Source organism: Bactrocera dorsalis, chromosome 6 (genome assembly GCF_023373825.1).
Source record: "Bactrocera dorsalis isolate Fly_Bdor chromosome 6, ASM2337382v1, whole genome shotgun sequence".
Classification (NCBI taxonomy): Eukaryota; Metazoa; Arthropoda; class Insecta; order Diptera; family Tephritidae; genus Bactrocera; species Bactrocera dorsalis.
In genome coordinates this window covers 14,935,553-14,944,238 of record NC_064308.1, presented here as the reverse complement: position 1 = coordinate 14,944,238, position 8,686 = coordinate 14,935,553, and the positions used below count along the sequence as shown (strand labels likewise).

At 38.0% G+C, this 8,686-nt stretch overlaps 1 pseudogene; it reads right to left on the bottom strand.

Moving 5' to 3' along the window:
* Positions 1-6,653: 6,653 nt before the first annotated feature.
* LOC125779202 (uncharacterized) lies at positions 6,654-8,335 on the bottom strand (annotated as a pseudogene).
* Positions 8,336-8,686: the final 351 nt, after the last annotated feature.

The window sequence follows — 8,686 nt, the reverse complement described above, 5'->3', positions numbered from 1 at the left end:
TCTTTGTATTTATGCCATAAATCAGTCGGTGCTGATGGGAAGCATGTAGACAAAACTATAGAAAATAATGTTCGTATTTGTTTAGCAGTCTGGTCCCAATGAGTGTCATTCTCTAACAATCCCAAATGTTGACAAATAAAAACACTCGTCTTGACTGGGATGGACTGCATAAAGACGGCCTAGTGCATCGGTGGAAAATACTTGTGGGTAATCTGAAACTGGCTATCCACGTTTTCGTCGTTGAAATTTTTTGGATGATTGATTCCAGGTATAATATTTTGGCATTTCGGAGTAAAGTAGCGTTCTGGCAAAATCATCATTCTGGCACATTTCAAAGAAGCTGGTTAATGTTGTTGGTGGTGGCCTGTCAACTCGTTGTAATACGTTTGCATCTGTAAAATACACCCGTTGACCATTTTCCAAATGTACAGCCAAGTGAACAACAGTAGGGTGTCGTTCATGTATTGGAAACGAAAATATACGCCATATGCCTTGGTTACTACTAACATAGCGGCCCATTTGATATAGAGTGACTTCATCATTTGAATTTTCGGCAGCAACTCCGAAGACAGCCATGTCACTACCTTTGTTCACATACCTGCAAATATATTTAATCGATTTTATTTCCAATTCTTAACAAATACAATGTAAAATGTCTTCGGCAATGTACTTTTGTTCGTGTTCCATAATTGACGCGGATTTGAAGGCTGATATGTCGAAATGACCATTGCGAAAAGTGTGCGCAATGACTCAAAGCAAACTGAACGACGTACATTTATTAATAGCAATCGAAGGTATTAACAATCGTAGTTTCTCGGGTGGATTATGTAAATTCGTCCTAAGGAATTAGTTGAGAGCACACCTGGATGTCAATCTATTGGTTGGCCTTGCTTTCTGCGTACCTGTTTCTTCGGCGATGCATTCCATGCATAATATCAAGGCATTTCCAAATAAAGCAATGTTCTCACAAACGAATCACTGACGCAAGTTGAGAAAAAACTCGTCAATGTAAATTTTGTTGTTGGAAGTATTTCCGCTGGCTGTACTGTATTCTCTGGATTGAAAAACACTCTTCAGCCATTCTCCAAATGAACTGTGAAACGCACAACAGTCGGAAAAGTCGATTTCACCAGACTACAATATCAAACATTGGCATGAGTTTGGAATGTGAATTAGACAATAGTGGAGAAAATGGTACGATCCATATGTTGTCGACTTCGATATTCACTACTCTAAGTTGAATGGTAAATGTCCTGCCATTGTCGTATGATGAGCTACGACGATAGAGTGGATATCCATCATTTCAAGTTTGCGTTTCCGAAAGAAAAGCACGTGGATATTGTTTCGTGCATTTATTGCATGTGTAATTGTGGTTCCCGCAAGATCCATGCACCATATTGGTTTTCATCACTTCGTAGAATAATGGATCTTTCTCTGCATGAGGAATTTCCGCAGAAATGATTTCATCAATTTGATCTGTTGTAACTACCATCCACCATTCAAAGAAGAATGTGTGCGTAGGGCAAACCTCTTTTTTGCACTCAACAGAGTACATCCAGCATCTGACTGCACCATACTTGTATATACATACGTTGCTTCAAGATAAAGTCCATCAAACATCGTAGCGGTTGTTTGAAAAGTCTTGCTGTATTATCGTAATGATCGCTTGCTGATTGACAGCGATCCATAATTTCACGCATATGTCGTCGCATCCTGGGAGTCTCATGTAGTTCAAGTGTCTTGGGCTGCCATACGTTGATGGCAAAAAGAACGCCGACCGATATTAGCGCGATGTCTTCGTTGCTTCGTAACAAATTTCAATCTGTAATTGATCACTTCGTTTGAAACACACATAAAGTTTTCACTGAATAATTTTCAAAATTTGTTTTTAAAATAGCCGGAATAAAAAAGCAAGCGACCGAAATTGAACGATTCAAATAATTTACAAATCAAAATATTGAAAAACAAAACAAAAAAGAATTGTATGAAAAGTCACTTTTTGGAAATTTCCAATCTTTCGACTTTTCCTTATGAAAAGTATATGGTTTTTTTTATATCTAACCCTTTCCAGATCCACAGCGAACAACTTCTGATTTCATGAAGATTGGTTCCGCCGTTCTCGAGCGTTAGCGTTACTAAAAAACAAACAATCATTTTTACTTACATACATATGTACATACAAATGTATGTATGTATGTACGTACATATATGTATACAAAATAAAACGTTTGTATGGGAAAAAGAAAAGGGCTGTTTTTAGGGGCTTTCCGGCAACTTTCGTAATTTTTTCTTACATAAGAACCTTCTCCTTATAATAACAAATACAACAAAAAAAAAATCAGCCAAATCGGTTCAGCCGTTTATGAGTGATGATCTTACAAAGAAAGTGGCATTGATTTTTATATATATAGATTTATGTTAAAAATGACAAAAACAGTTTTACAAGTCTATATTAACAACCCGTATTTATTAAAATTGATTTTTCTTCACCCGCTATGTATAGTGGGGAGCAAAAATTCTATTCTACGCTCAACATTTTCGTGTTTGAAGGCTCATAAAACCTTAACGCGTGAAGTAAATGAAAAAAATTTTTTTTCCAAGAATATGTATTTAGTTAACAACAAATATGCGTTTCTAATGAAATAAGCAGGGAAGAAATGTATAAGTTAAGAACCAAAAACTAAAACATCACGCATGTACTCAATTTCGCACCCTTTATGAAAAAACAGAAATTTGATATATTATTAATATTTTGTCCAAAGGCTCTTATTATCTACAACATTTTTTATGCGATTTGGCATACTCTCGACCAGATTCTGCATCATTTCTTTTGGAATATGATTCCACTCTACTTCCACTCGCCTCCAAAGATCGTCAAGGTTGGATGGGGCAAATTGGTACTGCCCGAGCCGCCGTTTCACAATTGACCATAAGTTCTCAATTGGATTGAGGTCGGGGCTTTGAGCTGCCCACTCCATCAACTTAAATGCCATTCGCGAACAATTTTCGCAGTGTGCTTGGGGTCCCCATCTTGTTGAAAAGATATTTCCTTTTCGTGGTACGCACTCTTTTCCAATAAATTGGGAAGATAGCACCCGTAGAGCACCCCAAACCATTATATTACCTCCTCCATGCTTCACTATTTGTTTTACAAGATGTCTTTGAAGTTTCTTGCTGGGCCTGCGCCAACAATATTGCTTTCCATCCGACTGAAAACGGTTAAACTTAGATTCGTCCGACCAGATAACACGTTTCCAGTCATCTACAGTCCAGTTTTTATGTTTCTTTGCCAATTTCAACCGAGCCTTACTATTTTTCTCCGATTGAGCTGGTTTACTTTCTTTCACAGATACGACTTATCCAATTCTACCAAGTGCTCTTCTAGCTGTCCACCGACTAACATTTTTAATAATTTCCATAGAAGCTTCTTTTGGTGTTATAATCTTATCTTTCCTCATTTTCGACATCATAAGTCTAGCGTCAGAGTCTGTTAAGATGCGATGGTGCCCATTCAATACGCTTTTGGAAGGTACATTTTGTCTTTTTTGCACCTTGACCACCACTGACTGACTAACTTGCAGTTTTTTAGCAATAATGCGTGTCGGATAGCCACTTTGAGTTAGGCTTACAATATTATTTCTTAATTTTTTATTAGAATGTAGATACAAATTTGCCAATTCAAGAAATTAATTTTAAATTATTAAGAACTATTTAAGACAGTGAATATTGAACAAAGAAAACATTTTATTGGAAATCTGGAAATCTATTGCTGATAGTAAACTAGGGAGAACGAAAATAAGTGCGAATAATGGATGGTGCAAAACTGAGTACATGCGTTATGTTTTTGTTTTTGGTTCTTAACTAATACATTTATTCTCTGTTTATTTCATTAGAAACGCATATGGATTGTAAACTAAATACATATTCTTATTTAAAAATTAGTTTAAAGAAATATAATTTTACAATTAAATAAAGCAGTACTAATCCTGTAAATAGTGGATATCAGTGAACAAACCCTGCCATAATAGCAAATACTACTCCTATTGACAATGCGTAATGGAAATGGGCTACTATTATGTCTACAACTTTGTTTTTTTCTAAATTTAAGGCTTTATTGTATAAAAACGGTTACAAAAATGTTATTCAAAATATTGGCCGTCGCTAGCTACTACTTTTGACCATCTTTCTGGCAGCATGCGTATTCCGTGACGAAAGAACTCCTCATCCTTCGAGTCGATTCAAGTATCAATCCAATTTTTCACTTCTTCATAAGAACTGAAGTGCTCGTTAGCTAGACCGTGTGCCATCGACCGGAACAAGTTGTAGTCAGATGGAACAACGTCTGGAGAATACGGCGGGTGGGGTAAGATCTCCTATTTCAGCGTATCCAAATATTTTTTTGCCACCTTTGCGAGGTGAGGCCGAGCATTGTCATGCTGGGGAATGCCTTTATCGTGTCTTTCCTCGTACTGTGGCCGTTTTTCTTTTAGTGCTCGGCTAAAACGCATTAATTGCGTTCGGTATCGATCTCCTGTGCTATTTCACTTGGCTTTAGCAGCTCATAATATTTCACCCACAGCTGGTCCCACCAAATGCAGAGCATGACCTTGGCGCCGTGAATGTTCGGTTTTGCCGTCGGAGGCATGCCCAGTCTTTCCCCATGACTTTCTTCGCTTAGGATTAAGGTAGTGGACCCATTTTTCGTAAAAATCACTTTCGATTGTACCTTTGCAGCTGTTCACATGCAAAGAAACGCCGTTCGACATCTCTTGGTTTCAAGTCGTAAGGAACCCAGTTTCCTTGTTTTTGAATCATCCCCATGGCTTTGAGGCGTTTTGATACGGCTTGCTGTGTCACTTGCAACGATTCTGCCAATTCCTCTTGGGTTTGAAACGTATCTTGGTCGAGTAATGCTTCCAATTCAGCATCTTCGAAAATCTTCTCCCTTCCACTACCATGCCGGTCTTCGACTTCATAATCACCATTCTTAAAACGTTGATACCATTCGCGACATGTTCTTTCATTTAAAACAGCCTCACCGTACGTATCCGAAAGCATTCGATGAGCCTCAGCCACACTTTTCTTGGAATTAAAGAAGAAAAGCAAAATTTCCCGCAAATGTCGAGAATTCGGCTCAAAAATTGACATTTTCAGTTGAGAATATGTTTGGGATGTCAACCACGGTAGAGGAGGAGTAAAGTAACTATCAGCTGATGTTATGTAAACAAAGGCACAGCTGAGAGGTCCCACTGTAGGAACGTCAAGGGGAGTCCGGTTGAGTTTCTATTGGAATCCAAGATGGCCGACTTTGAACCGGAAAATGGTTGCATTGTCTTACTTTCTTAAAATTTATGGAAAGGTTGTTCCAAAAATATTGGTTATATGTAAAACTTTAATAAATTTTTAAAAGAAATCGTTTTATTTTAATATATATTCTAAAAGATGAGAACAATATGAGCAAATACATGAAAAATTAAGTTTTTTTATTTGTGCCTCTTTTTAACTGTGGTAAGTTAATAAATGTTCACCACAGAAAAATGTTACGAACAAATAAGCAACAATGCCGAATAGTGGGGTCTAGATTATGCTCATTCACAGCCATATTTATATTTTTCCATCAAAACGAAGGTTTTTGCAAGACAATTTGTTTGAGTTTATTTCATAGCACAACTTTACGATGGTTTATTTAGTTATTTGAATCTGGTAGAAGTGTTTGCAAATTTCCCTTGGAACGATAAATAACAGATCGGTTGGGATTTTATTCCAATAAAAGTACGAAATATCTAAACATGGCCTCGTTAATATTGCTGCGTAATGGATCAGGTGCTGTTCCAATTTTTTGATTTAAGAGATGAAAAAGCAATACGCGATGCTGTGAAGTACTCAGATGTAGTTATCAACTTAGTTGGTCATGAATTCGAGACAAAATTTTAAAATCAATGACGTGCTCGTGGAAGGTGCACGTCGCATTGCTAGGTAAGCTAAAATTAAACTTTATTTCAAAAGATTTACCATGTACTTTTATATACTTATTTTTTTTTATAGATTCAGCAAAGGTGCTGGTGTGGAACGTTTAATTATTTGTCTGCTTTAAACGCTAGTCCCAAACCAATGAGCTTTGTGCTTGCACAAGCTATTGACAATTGGGGAAGGATTTAGTATACCATCCCAGAATTTCAAGGATAAAAAGGATATGGTCGGATAGAGGAGGTTATCCTGATCAAGGATATATATGATTATAGCCGCAGGAAGCTTATAGTTTCCGAGATATTCGCGTTTAAAGTTGAAAATTTGCAATATTTTAATCACATATTTTCGATATATAAAATTAATTTTTCACTTATATTTTTCACTTTTATATACACTAACACATCACTTATTCATTTGCACACATTTATTTTATATACTATAGTGCAAAAATTGCTTTTAATACACATTTCAATTATTGTTGAATTATTATTATTTTAGAATAACAAACGAATTACAAACTGTCAAATAATCAGTGTTACCTTATCGACATCATTTGTAAAATAACTAAATGAAATAAAGGAAACAGATTATACCCCAAATACGAAAATCAACAACCTATAAAAAAAAATAACCCTGATCGGTCAAACAAAGAAATTATTTAAAATTAATAAAACAAACGTGTATTAAGGCTTGTATATAAATTTTATTGCCTCTAATAATTTAACAAAAGGATCCTCGTGTCTGTTGGCCACATTTTTCCGCCAAACGTACTCTACAATTAAATCGGCGAAGTTTTCCGGATTGTTGTGGTCGTCCCTCGCAAAAAACCTTTTTATTACACGCCACTGTGATTCAATACGCTGCGTATGCGTTGCATCTGCAGCCACAAATGGACTGTCCGGATCGCTATGGTTTACTTTTCGGTGCTCATACCCGTGATTCGCCAAACCATCGTACGCTTTCCAGCAATCCGTGCTAATTATAGTCCCTGGCGCAACATGCTTTTTAATCAGGGGTATGAGCACCTCCGCAGACCTAATATTTCCTGGGCATACCTCCAACCGCAGGTCGTCGCTCCCATCCTCAATCATCCCCAACACCCAGTGACCTTCCACACTCCTGCCTAAAATGAGAAAAACTTATACATAAGTAATTACATATAAGTAATTAATATTTTTAACCTTACCTTTAATATATTTCCTTTTCCCGAATTTGCTCTCATCAATTTGTACCATTTTGCCAGGGCCACCTATTTTACCTACCGCCTTCTGATTTTCCACTTGGTATAAAACTACCGCTTCGCGACAGTAGTAATACCAGTCATATGGTAGCGCTAGATAATATAGGTTCCCTGACAATGCTGTTTTTTCTAACTATCTCGTGCGACCAGTGCGATGCGTAGCAAAACATTAAATAAAATACTTGTGGCAATGGTATTTTAACATTTTCGAAAAAGGTGCCCACGGACCGAGATATTGCGGAACGCGTTCGGCAAGATCCTTTTCTGCACCTAAACGTACCGACGGTGCTATTTCCCATCACGGAGAGCACCATCGGCAGTCTATGCACCCTACAAGTCCTTTCCTTAGCAATCAGACCCTCCTCTTCGCAAAACGATACGCAACTCTCCTTCGATTGGAATTTGTGGAATATTTTCCCAATATTCCACATTTCCTTCACCTCCGACACGCTCAATTTGTTTGTTTTACAACCACGAATAGTCGCTTGTTCTACATATAATTGTAACAAAGTATGAAGTAAACTGATTTAAATATTCTTTTCAATATTTAATTTATCATACCTGATGAGTTATTTTCCATTTTCTTTAGAAATATTTCAGAAATTTTAATAAAAAAAATGTTCACGCAGCTTATTTTTCAAATACGAAATAATTATAAAAATGACAAAAAAAAGCAACGGTACTTTGCTCTAAACATAGCAGTACTTATATCCGTTATATCGCATTGATGTAGGAGTGTTTGTTATACCCTCTTAGACATTGCTTCGGCCGCGCGGTCCAACACCGGGGGGTATCAAATTCTTTTCGCGTAGAACTCCTTTTTGCGTGGGCGACCTTCGGCCGCGCTTCAAAAAAAGTAACCCTGGTCGGTCCAGCGCAAGGGTGTATCAAATTCTTTTCTCGTAGAACTCCTTTTTGCGTGGGCGACCTTCGGCCGCGCTTCAAAAAAAGTAACCCTGGTCGGTCCAGCGCAAGGGTGTATCAAATTCTTTTCTCGTAGAACTCCTTTTTGCGTGGGCGGCCTTCGGCCGCGCTTCAAAAAAAATAACCCTAGTCGATCCAACACCGGGGGGTATCAAATTCTTTTCGCGTAGAACTCCTTTTTGCGTGGGCGGCCTTCGGCCGCGCTTCAAAAAAAATAACCCTGGTCGGTCCAACACCGGGGTGTATCAAATTCTTTTCGCGTAGAACTCCTTTTTGCGTGGGCGGCCTTCGGCCGCGCTTCAAAAAAAATAACCCTGGTCGGTCCAACACCGGGGGGTATCAAATTCTTTTCGCGTAGAACTCCTTTTTGCGTGGGCGGCCTTCGGCCGCGCTTCAAAAAAAATAACCCTGGTCGGTCCAACACAAGGGTGTATCAAATTCTTTTCGCGTAGAACTCCTTTTTGCGTGGGCGGCCTTCGGCCGCGCTTCAAAAAAAGTAACCCTGGTCGGTCCAGCGCAAGGGTGTATCAAATTCTTTTCTCGTAGAACTCC